The 21,733-nt window shown below is 50.1% G+C and overlaps 1 long non-coding RNA gene across 1 annotated transcript in view; it reads right to left on the minus strand.

Moving 5' to 3' along the window:
- The window catches only part of LOC135033071 (uncharacterized), a 112,170-nt gene extending 90,692 nt beyond the window's left edge, over positions 1-21,478 (minus strand). The window contains exon 1 of the long non-coding RNA XR_010228542.1: positions 21,407-21,478. This is a non-coding gene — a long non-coding RNA (uncharacterized LOC135033071). The remainder of the gene's footprint in view (positions 1-21,406) is intronic.
- Positions 21,479-21,733: the final 255 nt, after the last annotated feature.

The raw sequence follows: 21,733 nt of genomic DNA on the forward strand, positions 1-21,733 counted from the left end.
AATGTCTCCACGGAGGAATTGATTATAATTAATTTTAATGAACATCATCTTCTCCACATTTTCTGGAAGTAACCTCGTACGCCGATTGCTGACAAGGTGAGCGGCGGCACTAAACACTCTTTCGGAGTACACACTTGTGGGAGGGCAACTTAGGTAGAATAAAGCCAGTTTGTGCAAGGGCCTCCAAATTGCCTCTTTTTCCTGCCAGTATAAGTACGGACTGTCTGACGTGCCTACTTGGATGCGGTCACTCATATAATCCTCCACCATTCTTTCAATGGGGAGAGAATCATATGCAGTGCCAGTAGACGACATGTCCGTATCCGTAATCGTTGGCAGGTCCTTCAGTCCGGACCAGATGTCAGCATCAGCAGTCGCTCCAGACTGCCCTGCATCACCGCCAGCGGGTGGGCTCGGAATTCTGAGCCTTTTCCTCGCACCCCCAGTTGCGGGAGAATGTGAAGGAGGAGATGTTGACAGGTCGCGTTCCGCTTGACTTGACAATTTTCTCACCAGCAGGTCTTTGAACCCCAGCAGACTTGTGTGTGCCGGAAAGAGAGATCCAAGGTAGGTTTTAAATCTAGGATCGAGCACGGTGGCCAAAATGTAGTGCTCTGATTTCAACAGATTGACCACCCGTGAATCCTTGTTAAGCGAATTAAGGGCTCCATCCACAAGTCCCACATGCCTAGCGGAATCGCTCTGTGTTAGCTCCTCCTTCAATGTCTCCAGCTTCTTCTGCAAAAGCCTGATGAGGGGAATGACCTGACTCAGGCTGGCAGTGTCTGAACTGACTTCACGTGTGGCAAGTTCAAAGGGCAGCAGAACCTTGCACAACGTTGAAATCATTCTCCACTGCGCTTGAGACAGGTGCATTCCACCTCCTATATCGTGCTCAATTGTATAGGCTTGAATGGCCTTTTGCTGCTCCTCCAACCTCTGAAGCATATAGAGGGTTGAATTCCACCTCGTTACCACTTCTTGCTTCAGATGATGGCAGGGCAGGTTCAGGCGTTTTTGGTGTTGCTCCAGTCTTCTGTACGTGGTGCCTGTACGCCGAAAGTGTCCCGCAATTCTTCTGGCCACCGACAGCATCTCTTGCACGCCCCTCTCGTTTTTTAAATAATTCTGCACCACCAAATTCAAGGTATGTGCAAAACATGGGACGTGCTGGAATTTGCCCATATTTAATGCACACACAATATTGCTGGCGTTGTCCGATGCCACAAATCCACAGGAGAGTCCAATTGGGGTAAGCCATTCCGCGATGATCTTCCTCAGTTGCCGTAAGAGGTTTTCAGCTGTGTGCGTATTCTGGAAACTGGTGATACAAAGCGTAGCCTGCCTAGGAAAGAGTTGGCGTTTGCGAGATGCTGCTACTGGTGCCGCCGCTGCTGTTCTTGCGGCGGGAGTCCATACATCTACCCAGTGGGCTGTCACAGTCATATAGTCCTGACCCTGCCCTGCTCCACTTGTCCACATGTCCGTGGTTAAGTGGACATTGGGTACAACTGCATTTTTTAGGACACTGGTGAGTCTTTTTCTGACGTCCGTGTACATTCTCGGTATCGCCTGCCTAGAGAAGTGGAACCTAGATGGTATTTGGTAACGTGGGCACACTACCTCAAGAAATTGTCTAGTTCCCTGTGAACTAACGGCGGATACCGGACGCACGTCTAACACCAACATAGTTGTCAAGGCCTCAGTTATCCGCTTTGCAACAGGATGACTGCTGTGATATTTCATCTTCCTCGCAAAGGACTGTTGGACAGCCAATTGCTTGGTGGAAGTAGTAAAAGTGGGCTTACGACTTCCCCTCTGGGATGACCATCGACTCCCAGCAGCGCCAGCAGTAGTAGGCGTTACACGCAAGGATGCATCGGAGGAATCCCAGGCAGGAGAGGACTCGTCAGAATTGCCAGTGACATGGCCTGCAGGACTATTGGCATTCCTGGGGAAGGAGGAAATTGACACTGAGGGAGTTGGTGGTGTGGTTTGCAGGAGCTTGGTTACAAGAGGAAGGGATTTACTGGTCAGTGGACTGCTTCCGCTGTCGCCCAAAGTTTTTGAACTTGTCACTGACTTATGAATGCGCTGCAGGTGACGTATAAGGGAGGATGTTCCGAGGTGGTTAACGTCCTTACCCCTACTTATTACAGCTTGACAAAGGCAACACACGGCTTGACAAATGTTGTCCGCATTTCTGTTGAAATACTTCCACACCGAAGAGCTGATTTTTTTGGTATTTTCACCAGGCATGTCAATGGCCATATTCCTCCCACGGACAACTGGTGTCTCCCCGGGTGCCTGACTTAAACAAACCACCTCACCATCAGAATCCTCCTGGTCAATTTCCTCCCCAGCGCCAGCAACACCCATATCCTCCTCATCCTGGTGTACTTCAACACTGACATCTTCAATCTGATTATCAGGAACTGGACTGCGGGTGCTCCTTCCAGCACTTGCAGGGGGCGTGCAAATGGTGGAAGGCGCATGCTCTTCACGTCCAGTGTTGGGAAGGTCAGGCATCGCAACCGACACAATTGGACTCTCCTTGTGGATTTGGGATTTCGAAGAACGCACAGTTCTTTGCTGTGCTTTTGCCAGCTTGAGTCTTTTCATTTTTCTAGCGAGAGGCTGAGTGCTTCCATCCTCATGTGAAGCTGAACCACTAGCCATGAACATAGGCCAGGGCCTCAGCCGTTCCTTGCCACTCCGTGTGGTAAATGGCATATTGGCAAGTTTACGCTTCTCCTCCGACAATTTTATTTTAGATTTTTGAGTCCTTTTTTTACTGATATTTGGTGTTTTGGATTTTACATGCTCTGTACTATGACATTGGGCATCGGCCTTGGCAGACGACGTTGCTGGCATTTCATCGTCTCGGCCATGACTAGTGGCAGCAGCTTCAGCACGAGGTGGAAGTCGATCTTGATCTTTCCCTATTTTTGGAACCTCAACATTTTTGTTCTCCATATTTTAATAGGCACAACTAAAAGGCACCTCAGGTAAACAATGGAGATGGATGGCTACTAGTATACTTATGGATGGACGAGCGACTGCCGACACAGAGGTAGCTACAGCTGTGGACTACCGTACTGTGGCCCTCATTCCGAGTTGTTCGCTCGCAAGGCGATTATAGCAGAGTTACACACGCTAAGCCGCCGCCTACTGGGAGTGAATCTAAACATCTTAAATGTGCGACCGATGTATTCGCAATATTGCGATCAAAACCGAGTTAGCAGTTTCTGAGTAACTCCAGACTTACTCTGCCTGTGCGATCAATTCAGTGCTTTTCGGTCCCGGCTGACGTCATAAACACACCCAGCGTTCGCCCAAGCACTCCCACCGTTTCTCCAGACACGCCTGCGTTTTTTCCGGAAACGGTAGCGTTTCCTGCCACACGCCCCTAAAACGCCGTACATCCGCCCAGTAACACCCATTTCCTGTCAATCACAATGCGTTCTCCGGAGCGACGAAAAAGCCGTGAGTAAAATTACTTTCTTCTTAGTAAAGTTACTTGACGCATGCGCAGTGCGAACATTACGCATGCGCACTAAGAGAATTCTCACTGCGATGCGATGAAAAATACCGAGCGAACAACTCGGAATGAGGGCCAGTGTCTGCTGCTAATATAGACTGGATGATAATGAGATAAAATTAAAATATATATATATCACACTAGTACTGCAGCCGGACAGGTATATATTATGTAATGACGGACCTGCTGGACACTGTCTGTCAGACTCAGCACTGCAGACTCCTAAAGTAAGCTACTAGTATCAAGAAGATAGAAAAAAAAAAAACCACGGGTAGGTGGTATACAATTATGGATGGACGAGCGACTGCCGACACAGAGGTAGCTACAGCCGTGGACTACCGTACTGTGTCTGCTGCTAATATAGACTGGATGATAATGAGATAAAATTAAAATATATATATATCACACTAGTACTGCAGCCGGACAGGTATATATTATGTAATGAGGGACCTGCTGGACACTGTCTGCAGAATGCGTTTATAAAAACACCACACGACGAGTGTTTAACTTTTTCAGGCAGACAATCACAATATACTGGTGGTCAGCAGACAATCACAATACTGGTGGTCAGTGGTCACTGGTCAGTCACACTGGCAGTGGCACTCTGGCAGCAAAAGTGTGCACTGTACTTAAATGTACTCCTGCTATAACTGCTCCCCAGTCTCCCCCACAATTAAGCTGTGTGAGCAGTGAGCACTCAGCACAGTCAGATAATGATATACAGTATTACATATGATGCAGCACACTGGGCTGAGCACAGATATGGTATGTGACTGTGTCACACTGTGTATCGTTTTTTTTCAGGCAGAGAACGGATTAATTAAACTGGTGGTCACTGGTCACACTATCAGCAGCAAGTAGTACTCCTCCTAATAATATGCTCCCCAAAATTTGTGTCTCTCTCTAGTACTCTAGTCTAAACGGAGAGGACGCCAGCCACGTCCTCTCCCTATCAATCTCAATGCACGTGTGAAAATGGCGGCGACGCGCGGCTCCTTATATAGAATCCGAGTCTCGCGATAGAATCCGAGCCTCGCGAGAATCCGACAGCGGGATGATGACGTTCGGGCGCGCTCGGGTTAACCGAGCAAGGCGGGAAAATCCGAGTCGCTCGGCCCCGTGTAAAAAAAACCTGAAGTTCGGGCGGGTTCGGATTCCGAGGAACCGAACCCGCTCATCTCTAATATAGACAGGCCAGTGGACTAGAGCGGCCAATCACATATAGACAGGCAGTGGACTAGAGCGGCCAATCACATATAGACAGGCCAGTGGACTAGAGCGGCGAATCACATATAGACAGGCAGTGGACTAGAGCGGCCAATCACATATAGACAGGCAGTGGACTAGAGCGGCCTAGAGCAGCCAATCACATATAGACAGGCCAGTGGACTAGAGCGGCCAATCACATATAGACAGGCAGTGGACTAGAGCGGCCAATCACATATAGACAGGCAGTGGACTAGAGCGGCCAATCACATATAGACAGGCAGTAGACTAAGAGATCATAGATACATGACATTATACTGACAGCCGGAATCTCAACACCCTCCTGGAATTCCCACACCAGTGCTGGGTCCACGCCACCAACTCAGTGGAATTAGAACCTGCGGTGAGCTTGAAGCGCACGGGGACTTGCTGCGGGGATACCGGCAGACGGGATGACGCTGTCGCTGTATTGACAGTCGACATCCCATCTGGTCAGATGCTTTAGGCTGGCGAGGTACACCGCACTCGTACAGATTCTATATTTCCTCTTAGAGGTGTTGTAGTCTGTGTCCGGAGAACAGGTCTGCGCAGGGGGAGGAGTTCGGGGAGTGAGGATTTGCACACAGTGATTATAGAATGGCGATACATTGGGGGAGGGCACAAATCTTTAGCGCTGTTCCTTGTTGTGACATAAAAGTCTGAATTCTGTTCCAGTTCCAGACCGAGCATCTGTGGGGAACCAGAGGAGTGGGATGGATTATACGTCATCGTGTCACAGAAACAGACATGTAATAGGCCAATCTAGTACCGGCGATAGCGCCGCGCATCGCTATGGGGCATAGTACCAGTGACGTGCGGTGAGGTCCCTGCCTGGTGAGGCACACATGAAAGTGGGTCTATCCATCCCCTACCACACTGCATCCACCTGCACCACCACATCCTGCCACACTGCATCCACCTGCACTGGCACCCCCTGCCACACTGCATCCACCTGCACTGGCACCCCCTGCCACACTGCATCCACCTGCACTGGCACCCCCTGCCACACTGCATCCACCTGCACCACCACATCCTGCCACACTGCATTCACCTGCACCACCACATCCTGCCACACTGAACCCACCTGCACCACCACATCCTGCCACACTGCATCCACCTGCACCACCACATCCTGCCACACTGAACCCACCTGCACCACCACATCCTGCCACACTGAACCCACCTGCACCACCACATCCTGCCACACTGCATCCACCTGCACCACCACATCCTGCCACACTGAACCCACCTGCAACACCACATTCTGCCACACTGAACCCACCTGCACCACCACATCCTGCCACACTGCATCCACCTGCACCACCACATCCTGCCACACTGCATCCACCTGCACCACCACATCCTACCACACTGCATCCACCTGCACCACCACATCCTGCCACACTGCATCCACCTGCACCACCACATCCTGCCACACTGCATCCACCTGCACCACCACATCCTACCACACTGCATCCACCTGCACCACCACATCCTGCCACACTGCATCCACCTGCACTGGCACCCCCTGCCACACTGCATTCACCTGCACCACCACATCCTGCCACACTGAACCCACCTGCACGACCACATCCTGCCACACTGAACCCACCTGCACCACCACATCCTGCCACACTGCATCCACCTGCACCACCACATCCTGCCACACTGAACCCACCTGCACCACCACATCCTGCCACACTGAACCCACCTGCACCACCACATCCTGCCACACTGCATCCACCTGCACCACCACATCCTGCCACACTGCATCCACCTGCACCACCACATCCTACCACACTGCATCCACCTGCACCACCACATCCTACAACACTGCATCCACCTGCACCACCACATCCTGCCACACTGCATCCACCTGCACCACCACATCCTACCACACTGCATCCACCTGCACCACCACATCCTGCCACACTGCATCCACCTGCACCACCACATCCTGCCACACTGCATCCACCTGCACCACCACATCCTGCCACACTGCATCCACCTGCACCACCACATCCTACCACACTGCATCCACCTGCAACACCACATCCTACCACACTGCATCCACCTGCACCACCACATCCTGCCACACTGCATCCACCTGCACCACCACATCCTGCCACACTGCATCCACCTGCACCACCACATCCTACCACACTGCATCCACCTGCACCACCACATCCTACAACACTGCATCCACCTGCACCACCACATCCTACAACACTGTATCCACCTGCACCACCACATCCTGCCACACTGCATCCACCTGCACCACCACATCCTGCCACACTGCATCCACCTGCACCACCACATCCTACCACACTGCATCCACCTGCACCACCACATCCTACAACACTGCATCCACCTGCACCACCACATCCTGCCACACTGCATCCACCTGCACCACCACATCCTACCACACTGCATCCACCTGCACCACCACATCCTGCCACACTGCATCCACCTGCACCACCACATCCTGCCACACTGCATCCACCTGCACCACCACATCCTACCACACTGCATCCACCTGCACTGGCACCCCCTGCCACACTGCATCCACCTGCACTGGCACCCCCTGCCACACTGCATCCACCTGCACCACCACATCCTACCACACTGCATCCACCTGCACCACCACATCCTGCCACACTGCATCCACCTGCACTGGCACCCCCTGCCACACTGCATCCACCTGCACCACCACATCCTACCACACTGCATCCACCTGCACCACCACATCCTGCCACACTGCATCCACCTGCACTGGCACCCCCTGCCACACTGCATCCACCTGCACCACCACATCCTGCCACACTGCATCCACCTGCACCACCACATCCTACAACACTGCATCCACCTGCACCACCACATCCTGCCACACTGCATCCACCTGCACCACCACATCCTACCACACTGCATCCACCTGCACCACCACATCCTACAACACTGCATCCACCTGCACTGGCACCCCCTGCCACACTGCATCCACCTGCACCACCACATCCTACCACACTGCATCCACCTGCACCACCACATCCTGCCACACTGCATCCACCTGCACCACCACATCCTGCCACACTGCATCCACCTGCACCACCACATCCTACCACACTGCATCCACCTGCACCACCACATCCTGCCACACTGCATCCACCTGCACCACCACATCCTGCCACACTGCATCCACCTGCACCACCACATCCTGCCACACTGCATCCACCTGCACCACCACATCCTGCCACACTGCATCCACCTGCACCACCACATCCTGCCACACTGCATCCACCTGCACCACCACATTCTGCCACACTGCATCCACCTGCTCCACCACATCCTGCCACACTGCATCCACCTGCACCACCACATCCTACCACACTGCATCCACCTGCACTGGCACCCCCTGCCACACTGCATCCACCTGCACCACCACATCCTACCACACTGCATCCACCTGCACCACCACATCCTGCCACACTGCATCCACCTGCACTGGCACCCCCTGCCACACTGCATCCACCTGCACCACCACATCCTACCACACTGCATCCACCTGCACCACCACATCCTACCACACTGCATCCACCTGCACTGGCACCCCCTGCCACACTGCATCCACCTGCACCACCACATCCTGCCACACTGAACCCACCTGCACCACCACATCCTGCCACACTGCATCCACCTGCACCACCACATCCTGCCACACTGCATCCACCTGCACCACCACATCCTACCACACTGCATCCACCTGCACTGGCACCCCCTGCCACACTGCATCCACCTGCACCACCACATCCTACCACACTGCATCCACCTGCACCACCACATCCTGCCACACTGCATCCACCTGCACTGGCACCCCCTGCCACACTGCATCCACCTGCACCGCCACATCCTGCCACACTGCATCCACCTGCACCACCACATCCTGCCACACTGCATCCACCTGCACCACCACATCCTACCACACTGCATCCACCTGCACCACCACATCCTGCCACACTGCATCCACCTGCACCGGCACCCCCTGCCACACTGCATCCACCTGCACCACCACATCCTGCCACACTGCATCCACCTGCACCACCACATCCTACAACACTGCATCCACCTGCACCACCACATCCTACCACACTGCATCCACCTGCACCACCACATCCTGCCACACTGCATCCACCTGCACTGGCACCCCCTGCCACACTGCATCCACCTGCACCACCACATCCTGCCACACTGCATCCACCTGCACCACCACATCCTGCCACACTGCATCCACCTGCACCACCACATCCTACCACACTGCATCCACCTGCACCACCACATCCTGCCACACTGCATCCACCTGCACCACCACATCCTGCCACACTGCATCCACCTGCACCACCACATCCTGCCACACTGCATCCACCTGCACCACCACATCCTGCCACACTGCATCCACCTGCACTGGCACCGCTGCCACACTGCATCCACCTGCACTGGCACCCCCTGCCACACTGCATCCACCTGCACCACCACATCCTACAACACTGCATCCACCTGCACTGACACCCCTTGCCACTCTGCACATACCTGCACCGCTACCCTCTACCAAACTTTGCCCACCTGCACTGTCACCCCCTGCCACGCTGCACCCGACAGACAAATACAGCAGTGCCGGCAGCCCCCCACTCTCGGCCCAGCAGCTGCTTGCATCCTCCCTCTTTGCCCCCCCTCCCCCCCGCTGCAGCCTGCATCCCACTCCCCCACCCCCTGCAGAATGTCTATTTGCTGTGAGCCGTCAGCAAATCTCCGCTCTGTTCCCCCGCAGCAGCTCTCTGCACCTGTAGCGGCCGTATACGGGGTGAAGTTCCAGGGAAGAGATCTGAGTAGTGAGAAGTTACATGGCCGGCTTGGGGATCATCTGGCACTCCGCCCCTTCTGCGCTGTCCAATGAGGTGGGCTGAAGGCACAGCCCCATCAATGAGGCAGCTCTGCTCGTGCCGCTTACCCTCTTTCTTTCCGATGGACTTTTACTGCCCACGGCTTGGCCCCGCCCCCTGCGTCAGACACTGTATTGCAGTCAGTGGGAGGCAGCGCTCTAGATTTGGCACCATTAATAATTAAAATAATACAAACAAGATATTTATCTCACAGAGTATGTGTTATAAACATCTTCTGTGTATTGTTGTAATCATTATTACAGGGGAGGCACTGCCTCCTACCTCCCCTGCCTCCTACCTCCACGTCCCTGGGGCACACACACACAGAGATCCGTGATTAACTTCTAAGCGCTCCAGTCTGATCTCTGCGTGTGTTACCGGGCTCATTATTAGGACATAACACAGTATCAGGCTTCTATTCACTCCTGTAATTACTCCAGTGATCACAGTCTGTATATCTCCTGACATTAGCCGAATAATGAGCCTGGATAATGTGGGCCGTGTCTGTGCAGCATTGCGGAGCCCCCGGAGGAATCAGCCTTATGTTGTGCATGACAGGCCATGACAGCTTATTCAATCTCACACACGTCCCTATCTGGGGGGAGTTATTGACCCGGACCCCCTGACTGTTCCCGGCTGCTGTGACTGAGAGCTGGGCGGCGCGGGGGAAGCCGGGGGGAACAGCACAATAAGACTTAATAACTGCAAGCGTTGGAAGGGCGGAGGTTAATTAATGATCACTGCGCAGATCCCTCTCTAGAGACAGCGGCGCAGATACAGGAAGATTATCCGAGCGGACGAGGCGGCTGCTGCAGCACACACAGTATATATTATATATATATGTTTCCAATTGTAAAGTGCAACAGAATGTGCTGGTGCTATATAAATGATTGTACAAAATATACGCGTCACGTATGTTAATAAATAGTAACCAGTCAGTGGGTGAGAAGAAAGCGGACAGATGTATAGGATGTGATACGTACTAAAGATATAAATAAGTAACAAATGTATACGTTGTATGTTTATCAGAAACACTTTAGGAAATGTGTATAACATATATATGTGACACTATGATTACTCCATACAGCTGTATCTTGTTTATAGCGTCTGTATATTACAGATGAGCGGGTTCGGTTCCCAGAGAACTGAACGCTACCGTACTTTGTCTTCAGAGTCCGGATCAGAGCCCGGCTCGGGTTTTCCCGCCTGACTCGGAAACCCGAACGAGGCAAAACGTCATCATCCCGCTGTCAGATTCTCGCGGGATTTGGATTCCATATAAGGAGCCGCGCGACGCGCCCATTTTCACTCCAGTCTCGGAGAGTGTAGTGAGAGGACGTGTCTCCGTCCTCAGTGTCTGTGTGTGGGCGGGAAAGTGGGGTGACAAGTGTTGTGCTGCTCAGTCCAGTCCAGTGTAGTCAGTGTGTTGTGCTGCATCAGTCCAGTGTAGTCACAGTGTTGGTGTCCTCTGCTGCCATATATCCAGTGTAGCTGTATAAAGTGGTGCTGTGTTGTGCAGACCAGTGGTAGTGTCCTGTCCATCAGTAATTCCAGTGACAATATACGCTGCTGCTATATGTCCACTGCTGCAGTATAATAATTATAACAACGTGTTGTGCTGCATCAGACCAGTGGTAGTGTCCTGTCCATCAGTCATTCCTGTGCCGCATTTTGTCTCATATAACTCCCAAAAAATAATGGAGAACAAAAATGTTGAGGACAAAATAGGGAAAGATCAAGAAGAACCACTTCCTCCTAGTGCTGAAGCTGCTGCCACTAGCCATGACATAGACGATTCAATGCCATCAACGTCGTCTGCCAAGGCCGATGCCCAATGTCATAGTAGAGGGCATGTAAAATCCAAAAAGCCAAAGTTCAGTCCACAGTGGTTTAGTATTTTATTGTTTCACAGTAATCACAAATGTCACTTTTCATTTGCACTATATTTCGTTTGTTGTTTTAATAGAGAAATAAAAGTTAAATTTTATATATAAAAAAATGAGTGGTCATCCACCAAATGGTGTGCGACTGAGAGAATATATTAGTTTGTGAGTGCCATAAACAAGGAATAACTTGCTCTTTTGAGTTGTTTGTACATGTTTAATTTTATTCCATGAGCACCTCCCAAATGGATTGTGATACGATTAAATATTAATGGGAAAGAACTAATATATATATTCAGATACATTTGTTAATATCTTATTGTCTGTCTGTGCGACCTTCCTTTTTGTTTGATTATGATACCGAGAATGTACACAGACGTCAGAAAAAGACTCACCAGTGTTCTACAAAATGCAGTTGTACCCAATGTCCACTTAACCACGGACATGTGGACAAGTGGAGCAGGGCAGACTCAGGACTATATGACTGTGACAGCCCACTGGGCAGATGTATGGACTCCCGCCGCAAGAACAGCAGCGGCGGCACCAGTAGCAGCATCTCGCAAACGCCAACTCGTTCCTAGGCAGGCTACGCTTTGTATCACCGCTTTCCAGAATACGCACACAGCTGACAACCTCTTACGGAAACTGAGGAAGATCATCGCAGAATGGCTTACCCCAATTGGACTCTCCTGGGGATTTGTGACATCGGACAACGCCAGCAATATTGTGCATGCATTACATGTGGGCAAATTCCAGCACGTCCCATGTTTTGCACATACTGTACATTGAATTTGGTGGTGCAGAATTATTTAAAAAAAAGACAGGGGCGTGCAAGAGATGCTGTCGGTGGCCCGAAGAATTGCGGGCCACTTTCGGCATTCAGCCACCGCGTGTCGAAGACTGGAGCACCAGCAAACAGTCCTGAACCTGCCCTGCCATCATCTGAAGCAAGAGGTGGTAACGAGGTAGAATTCAACCCTCTATATGCTTCAGAGGATGGAGGAGCAGCAAAAGGCCATTCAAACCTATACATCCACCTACGATATAGGCAAAGGAGGTGGAATGCACCTGTCTCAAGCGCAGTGGAGAATGATTTCAACGTTGTGCAAGGTTCTGCAACCCTTTGAACTTGCCACACGTGATGTCAGTTCAGACACTGCCAGCCTGAGTCAGGTCATTCCCCTCATCAGGCTTTTGCAGAAGAAGCTGGAGACATTGAAGGAGGAGCTAAAACGGAGCGATTCCGCTAGGCATGTGGGACTTGTGGATGGAGCCCTTAATTCGCTTAACCAGGATTCACGGGTGGTCAATCTGTTGAAATCAGAGCACTACATTTTGGCCACCGTGCTCGATCCTAGGTTTAAAACCTACGTTGTATCTCTCTTTCCGGCAGACACAAGTCTGCAGGGGTTCAAAGACCTGCTGGTGAGACACTTGTCAACTCAAGCGGAACGTGACCCGTCAACATCTCCTCCTTCACATTCTCCCGCAACTGGGGGTGCGAGGTAAAGGCTCAGAATTCCGAGCCCACCCGCTGGCGGTGATGCAGGGCAGTCTGGAGCGAGTGCTGACATCTGGTCTGGACTGAAGGATCTGCCAACTATTACGGACATGTCGTCTACTGTCACTGCATATGATTCTGTCACCATTGAAAGAATGCTGGAGGAGTATATGAGTGACCGCATCCAAGTAGGCACGTCAGAAAGTCCATACGTATACTGGCAGGAAAAAGAGGCAATTTGGAGGCCCTTGCACAAATGTGGCGGGAGTCTTGGCCTCTGCGGCCATTTATCATTAGCACACATAGTGGACGGTACGGAGCCAGTCCCTACAATGTGGCGGGAGTCTTGACAACGGCTCTGCACACCCAATTCCCGCTATTCATACATGTGCCAGCATTGCATACCCCATGACCACCTAGGGGGACTGCAGCGGAGGCCGGCACTGGAGGGACTGCAGCAAGTGTCGGGGATACCGGCTATAGTTCCTCCTAACATTGCAGTAATATTGAATGTTTGTGGATTGCCCCAAAGTGGATTTTTGGGGAGACATAGCCACAAATATCATTTGATAAAAGTCCAACACAGTATGTTTCTTAGCACAGTTTTACCCCCTATCTGTCGATGAAGACAGGAGTGCTGCGATCAGACAGGAGTGCTGCGATCAGACAGGAGTGCTGCGATCAGACAGGAGTGCTGCGATCAGACAGGAGTGCTGCGATCAGACAGGAGTGCTGCGATCTGCAGATGTTGCAGTGACATGTGGTGGGCGTGGCTGGCTGAATATTAGGATTAATTTGACTTTTTATAAAAATGTATCGGTTTACGTTGAATGTTAATTTATGTTCTGAGTAAAGTGTGTTGGTGTTTATCTGATATATGTAGGAAAACATTCATTAATCTGTTGTGTTTGATGCCTTTACGGTTTGGTTACACCCAATAGTGAGAGTGGGAAATACAGATATACTGACGCTCTGTATATTGCGTTTGCTATTGCATACACATCTGCGGTCGGATTTGTTTCACAGAACGACATTTGGGCAGCCCTAGTCACCTCTATTTTTGTCGTTACAATGGGTGTTGCATATACTATTTTTGGGGAGATTGTTGTCTGTACCCAATTTTTTGATAAACTATTTGCACTAGTGAGCCATGCTGACTTAGGCCGCTGTGTGCGCTGACCTGTTCTGTTATAGCCTGGTGATCCCATGGGGTGTGGGTGCACCCTGGTGGTTTGTGTGTGTGTGTGTGTGTGTGTGTATGTGAGTGTGACTGAGTGTGAGTGTGTATGTATGTGTATGTGTGTGTGTGTGTATGTGAGTGTGTATGTATGTGAGTGTGTGTATATATGTGTGTGTATGTATGTGAGTGTGTGTATATATGTGTGTGTATGTGTGTTGTGTGTGTATATGTGTATATATGTATGTATGTATGTATGTATGTGTATATGTGTGTGTATATGTGTGTGTGTATGTGTATATGTGTATGTATGTATGTATGTGTGTGTATGTGTATATGTGTGTGTATATGTGTATGTATATGTGTGTATGTATGTATGTGTGTATATGTGTGTGTGTGTGTATGTGTATATATGTGTGTGTGTGTGTGTGTGTATATATGTGTGTGTATATATGTGTGTGTGTGTGTGTGTGTGTGTGTGTGATGACCCCGGTAAGTCAGGAGTCAGAAACCACCATTACTTTATTAGTATTTCCCTTCCTATGAAGATGGCGTTATCTCTGTATCATGGCGTATGACTTTTCACTGTTGCGGACGTTTGGGGTAAGTGCAATATCTCCGCTCACAAGAATCATAGAAAGCCGAGATAAAAATCATTATTTTCTTCTTTTTTTTTTTATAGAAAACTTTTTATTGAAGAGATTACAGTGCAATACCCCAAAAAATCTGTATAACAGTTACATATATTCACATAGCACAAAATACATAAAATTAGGACTTTACAATAAACTGAGCGATCATTCTTATTTATGGAGAGAAGAGAGTCCTCACACAATGGTAAGGGGAACAGTAAGAGGACACGGTATAAAAAACAGAGAGAAAGAGAAAGAATAGAAGAAAAGTGGAGTGATCCCATGGGGGGGGGGGGGGGGGGGGGGGGAGACCCCAAAAGGAGGACTACGGTCTTTCCATCCCATGGTGGGTATTAGTGGGAAAAAGGGGCAGGGGCATGCTGTGATGCCAACCAAGGGCTCCAAATGTTATCAAAGAATTTGGCAGAGTGTCTAATTATATTCCTCATATGCACTCTGTAATTGGGCGCTGTGGAACCCTTGTGGCGCCATATAAATATAGAATAAAAATAAATGAGGAGGTAACACTACTTTGTGAGGGGTAACACTACACCGTGAGGGGTAACACTACTCCGTGAGGGGTAACACTACACCGTGAGGGGTAACACTACTCTGGGTGGGATGTATTAAGATACATCGCCTCCCCTCACCGCTTACCGCAGCGATGTTGATCGCATATGTACTAACATATGCGATCAATATCGCAATGCGGTGATGGAGGCCCCCCGCGATACCTGTGAGGTGGTCTGCGGGGGGTCTCCGTCACTTCCCTGGGGTCTCCACAATGCCTGGACGCCGGGCAGCAGCAGCAAGCTGCCCCGGCGCCAACTCCTCCCTCCTGCAGCCGGAAGGACCTCCGGCTGCGTTGCTAGGGGTAGAGGGAGTTTACCTTCCGGGTCCAGGGCAGCCTGGAGGAAGGTATGCCGGGGGGGAAGGGGGGGGGGAGGCGTCTGCGGCGGGGGCGGCGGTCAGCGATAAGAAGCCCATTGGCTTCTATAGGGTATCGCCATCCAAAGATGGCGATACCCTGGACGTCGAAAAACCGGCGGTAGGGTCTTAGTAAATTTGAAAATGCTGTAAATCCCCCATTTTCGGGGGTTTTACCGCATTTTTCCTTTAGTACATCCCGCCCTCTATGAGGGTAACACTACTCCGTGAGGAGTAACACTACTCTGTGATAGGTAACTCTAAAAAAAACAAAAAAAAAAAAAAAACATTTGGCGTTTGATTTTACATTTTTTGAAATGGGAAAAAAATGGAATAACTCCTCTGTCCTGCTAATAATGCTATGTCCCACTGCTGCTCCCCCCAAACCCCAAAGCTACAATCCTGATACCTCTCCCACCAATGTGGCTTTTCCCTTAAATCAGCCTTCATCCTCTAGCCCTCCCAACATAGGTGTCCCTCACTACTGTCAGCCCAAAGCGACTACCCCAGTACAAGTCTAAGACCCTTTTACCTGTTCTCAAAACATAGGTGCCACCCCACCAGGAGGACTAAACGCCCCTTCCCCCAACACAATGATTTCCACCCCAACAGAAAATGGCCATATCACTCATGCCCGAACTATCGGTGTCCCCTGTGATCTCAGACCTCAGTGATTTCCTCAGTACAAGGCTAAGACCCATTTACCTTTTCTCCCAATGCAGGTTCCATCCCCCCAGAAAGACCACCTGCCCCTTCACGCAACATAATGCTTTGCCCTAACACAACCCGGCTATGTCTCTTATCCCTCATAGTGACTGTGGCCACCGTGCTGAGGGACACTGTATGGCTCTACCCAACAGTGCCCCATCAAGACCCCATTCTCCAACCAAAGAAGATATTTATTCCAATATGCTACTAGAAAAAGCCCTAAAAAGAGACCCCAACTCATTGGAAAGCTGACTAAATATCTGCAGCTAACTTTAGCCAGCCATAGACACGTAGACAGAGATGTAGATGACGTTGGATAGGTTCCTTCTCCCCCAGAGACCTTCCCTGTCTGGAAAACGCTCAAGATATAGCAATACATAAGATGCTATTTTATACTTCTATATAAAATCTGCTCTTTGTGCGGTGTAATGGCTCTCCCGGGAGCGGATACTGCTCAGAATACGTCTATAAATAGCCGACGCTTGCGGTGGGAAGGAAGGTCCGTCTGGGTTAAACCTTTAAGGGTGTCCCCATCCTGCCACCTCCATATCCTGTGTTTAGACACCAAGCGTTGTGTGCTATTAACCTTTACCCACCCAGCTGTGGAATCCAGCAATCATGACTCCCATTTATATCAGCACTTCTCCTAAAGAGCTTACAATCTACTAGAGCCATAAGGCCATCAGGTGCCTCCACCTACCATACTTTAGGGTCTCCTCACCCCAGGTTAAAACAACCTTTATTTCTATCAGTAAAACCCATGAGATAATCTGCAGCAGGAGCGGTCACCCATTCATCGAATGATGGGAACCTCTCACTAAGCAAACTCATGGCGGCCAACCTGTCCCAGAAACAGAGGGGACACCTCTGTCCTCACTATTCTCAGATGAGGATCAGAGATGGGAGTGACGTCAGCCCAATAGGATACAGGGAAGAGACAGGGAGATAGAAAGAGATCAGTCATATAAACCTGCTTACCTTCTCAGTCCAGGCAAGGTAGGTGGCTTTACAGATGGAGTCGTGCTCATCTGAGGCGGCTCCATCGCAGGCGTGCACTCCCGGCGTGACTAGTCCGGGAGGCGCTGTTGTCATTAGGCGCGCCTGGGCGGACGCGCCCAGGTACAGACTGAGCCACAACTATCATGGCTCCATCTGTATATCAATTTCACACCCAGGGGGTCATTCCGAGTTGATCGCTCGCTGCCGAATTTCGCAGCGCAGCGATCAGGTGAAAAAATGGCATTTCTGCGCATGCGTATGCCCGCAATGCGCACGCGCGTCGTATGGGTACAAAGGTCTTTGTGGTTGTGCTCAGGTTCTAGCAAATATTTCCTTCGCACTGATGGCCGCAAGAAGATTGATGCGATTGGGGCGTTTCTGGGTGTCAACTGACCGTTTTCAGAGTGTGTCTGAAAAAACACAGGCGTGGCTGGGCGTTCACTGGGCGGGTGTATGACATCAAATCCGGACAGGAATAGGCTGAAGTGATCGCAAGTGCTGAGTAGGTTCAGAGCTGCTCAGAAACTGCACAAACTGTTTGTGCAGAGCTCGGCTGCACATGCGTTCCCACTTCTGCTAAGCTAAAATACACCCCCCAGTGGGCGGCGGCATAGCGCTTGCCTTGCTGCTAAAACTAGCTAGCGAGCGAACAACTCGGAATGACCCCCCCCCAATCCCTACTGTGACAAGTGATAGATTCTTACATAGTGATCACTAGAGATGTGCACCGGAATTTTTTTGGGTTTTGTGTTTTGTTTTTGGATTTGGTTCCGCGGCCGTGTTTTGGATTCGGACGCGTTTTGACAAAACCTCCCTTAAAATTTTTTGTCGGATTCGGGTGTGTTTTGGATTCGGGTGTTTTTTTTCAAAAACAGCTTAAATCATAGAATTTGGGGGTAATTTTTTTGATCCTATAGTATTATTAACCTCAATAACCACAATTCCACTCATTTCCAGTCTATTCTGAACACCTCACAATATTATTTTTACTCCTAAAATTTGCACCGAGGTCGCTGGATGAGTAAGCTAAGCGACCCAAGAGGGCGGCACAAACACCTGGCCCATCTAGGAGTGGCACTGCAGTGTCAGACAGGATGGCACTTCAAAAAAATAGTCCCCAAACAGCACATGATGCAAAGAAAAGAGAAAAAGAGGTGCACCAAGGTCGCTGGACGGCTAAGCTAAGCGACACAAACACCTCAATATCACAGGAATTATTTGTTCTAATCAATGGTATTATTGGTCCAAATCACTGGAAGAAAATGACAAATTCACTGGAATCATTTGGCAACATCACTGTAATTAATAATTATAAATCACTGATATTAATTGGTAAAATCTCGCTATCGCCTGCCTAGTGAAGTGGAATCTAGATGGGATTTTGTACCGGGGACACAATAACTTCATCAATTGTCTAAATCTCAATGCACTAATGGCGGAAGACGGGCGCACGTCTAACAGTGCACTGATGATACTGAGCACTGATTATACTGATCAATCACTGATTATACTGAGCACTGATTATACTGATCACTGATTATACTACATAGAACTGACACTGAGCAGCGAGAACAGCACTGGACTATTGTACTGTAGTATACTGGTCACCACAATGCAGCACTGACACTGAGCACAGATATTGAGCACTGATCAGGATACTAGAAGTGACACGGTGCAGCAAGATAACGCTATGGCCTACTGTACTGTACTACTATATACTGGTGGTCACCACAATGCAGCACTGTACTACTATATATACAGGTCACCACAATGCAGCACAGATGTTGAGCACTGATCAGGAGAATAGAACCGAGTCTGACACGGAGCTGCAAGATACAGCAATGGAAGCAATGGACTACTGTACTGTACTACTATATACTGGTGGTCACCACAATGCAGCACTGTACTACTATATACTGGTCCCCACAATGCAGCACAGATTTTGAGCACTGATCCGTGTCAGACTCAGTTCTATTCTCCAGATCAGTGCTCAATATCTGTGCTGCATTGTGGGGACCAGTATATAGTAGTACAGTGCTGCATTGTGGTGACCACCAGTATATAGTAGTACAGTACAGTTGTCCATTGCTGTATCTTGCAGTTCCATGTCAGACTCAGTTCTGTTCTCCGGAACTGCAAGATACAGCAATGGACAACTGTACTGTACTACTATATACTGGTGGTCACCACAATGCAGCACTGTACTACTATATACTGGTCCCCACAATGCAGCAAAGATATTGAGCACTGATCTGGAGAATAGAACTGAGTCTGACACGGAGCTGCAAGATACAGCAATGGAAGCAATGGACAACTGTACTGTACTACTATATACTGGTGGTCCCCACAATGCAGCACTGTACTACAATATACTGGTCCCCACAATGCAGCACAGATATTGAGCACTGATCTGGAGAATAGAACGGAGTCTGACACGGAGCTGCAAGATACAGCAATGGACAACTGTACTGTACTACTATATACTGGTGGTCACCACAATGCAGCACTGTACTACTATATACTGGTCACCACAATGTAGCACAGATATTGCGCACTGATCCGGAGAATGTATACAGGACACAGAGAGGGAGCGATGTGACTGTATACAGGACACAGAGAGGGAGCAATGTGACTGTATACAGGACACAGAGAGGGAGCGATGTGACTGTATACAGGACACAGAGAGGGAGCGATGTGACTGTATACAGGACACAGAGAGGGAGCGATGTGACTATATACAGGACACAGAGAGGGAGCGATGTGACTGTATACAGGACACAGAGAGGGAGCGATGTGACTATATACAGGACACAGAGAGGGAGCGATGTAACTGTATACAGGACACAGAGAGGGAGCGATGTGACTGTATACAGGACACAGAGAGGGAGCGATGTGACTGTATACAGGACACAGAGAGGGAGCGATGTGACTGTATACAGGACACAGAGAGGGAGAGATGTGACTGTATACAGGACACAGAGAGGGAGCGATGTGACTGTATACAGGACACAGAGAGGGAGCGATGTCACTGTATACAGGACACAGAGAGGGAGCGATGTCACTGTATACAGGACACAGAGAGGGAGCGATGTGACTGTATACAGGACACAGAGAGGGAGCGATGTCACTGTATACAGGACACAGAGAGGGAGCGATGTCACTGTATACAGGACACAGAGAGGGAGCGATGTGACCGTATACAGGACACAGAGAGGGAGCGATGTGACTGTATACAGGACACAGAGAGGGAGCGATGTGACCGTATACAGGACACAGAGAGGGAGCGATGTGACCGTATACAGGACACAGAGAGGGAGCGATGTGACCGTATACAGGACACAGAGGGGGAGCGATGTGACCGTATACAGGACACAGAGAGGGAGCGATGTGACTGTATACAAGACACAGAGAGGGAGCGATGTGACTGTATACAGGACACAGAGAGGGAGCGATGTGACTGTATACAGGACACAGAGAGGGAGCGATGTGACTGTATACAGGACACAGAGAGGGAGCGATGTGACTGTATACAGGACACAGAGAGGGAGCGATGTGACTGTATACAGGGCACAGAGCGGGAGCGATGTGACGGTATACAGGATACAGGGAGTGTTCTGTATACTGTAGGTATGTTGGGGGTATATACACACGCAGACAATACACTGATCTCCATGCTGTGTACGGCTAATGCATTGTTTATGGGAGCCTGGTGTCTTACAGATGAATACATGAGTAGATATAGAGGAGGGGGCTGATCCCCTCCGCAGCTGTTCCCCCGAGTGTGGACAATCTCCAGATGGGACGTGCCTGGACCGTCATGTCACCCAGTATTACATTACACAGGATGGGGGATACATATTACCTGAGCACGCATCTTGTTTCCAGACATCGGCTGTCTCACTGACAGAATAACATGGGCACTGGGAATACAGGCAGAGCGCGCGAGAGAGAGACAGAGACGGACAGAGAGAGCGCGCGCGAGAGAGAGAGAGAGAGAGAGAGAGAGAGAGAGAGAGTGAGCTAACTTCATGGTAAATCCCCCAAATACATCCACAAACTTCAAGCATACTCAGCATGTATATAAGAAGTAGTAAGGTGTATATATATATATATATACACGGCTGTCTGTATTACACGTGTCCTGAGAGTGAGGGGACACGGGGACTGTCTGTATTACACGTGTCCTGAG

The sequence above is a fragment of the Pseudophryne corroboree genome, chromosome 1 (assembly GCF_028390025.1).
Source record: "Pseudophryne corroboree isolate aPseCor3 chromosome 1, aPseCor3.hap2, whole genome shotgun sequence".
NCBI classification, from domain to species: domain Eukaryota; kingdom Metazoa; phylum Chordata; class Amphibia; order Anura; family Myobatrachidae; genus Pseudophryne; species Pseudophryne corroboree.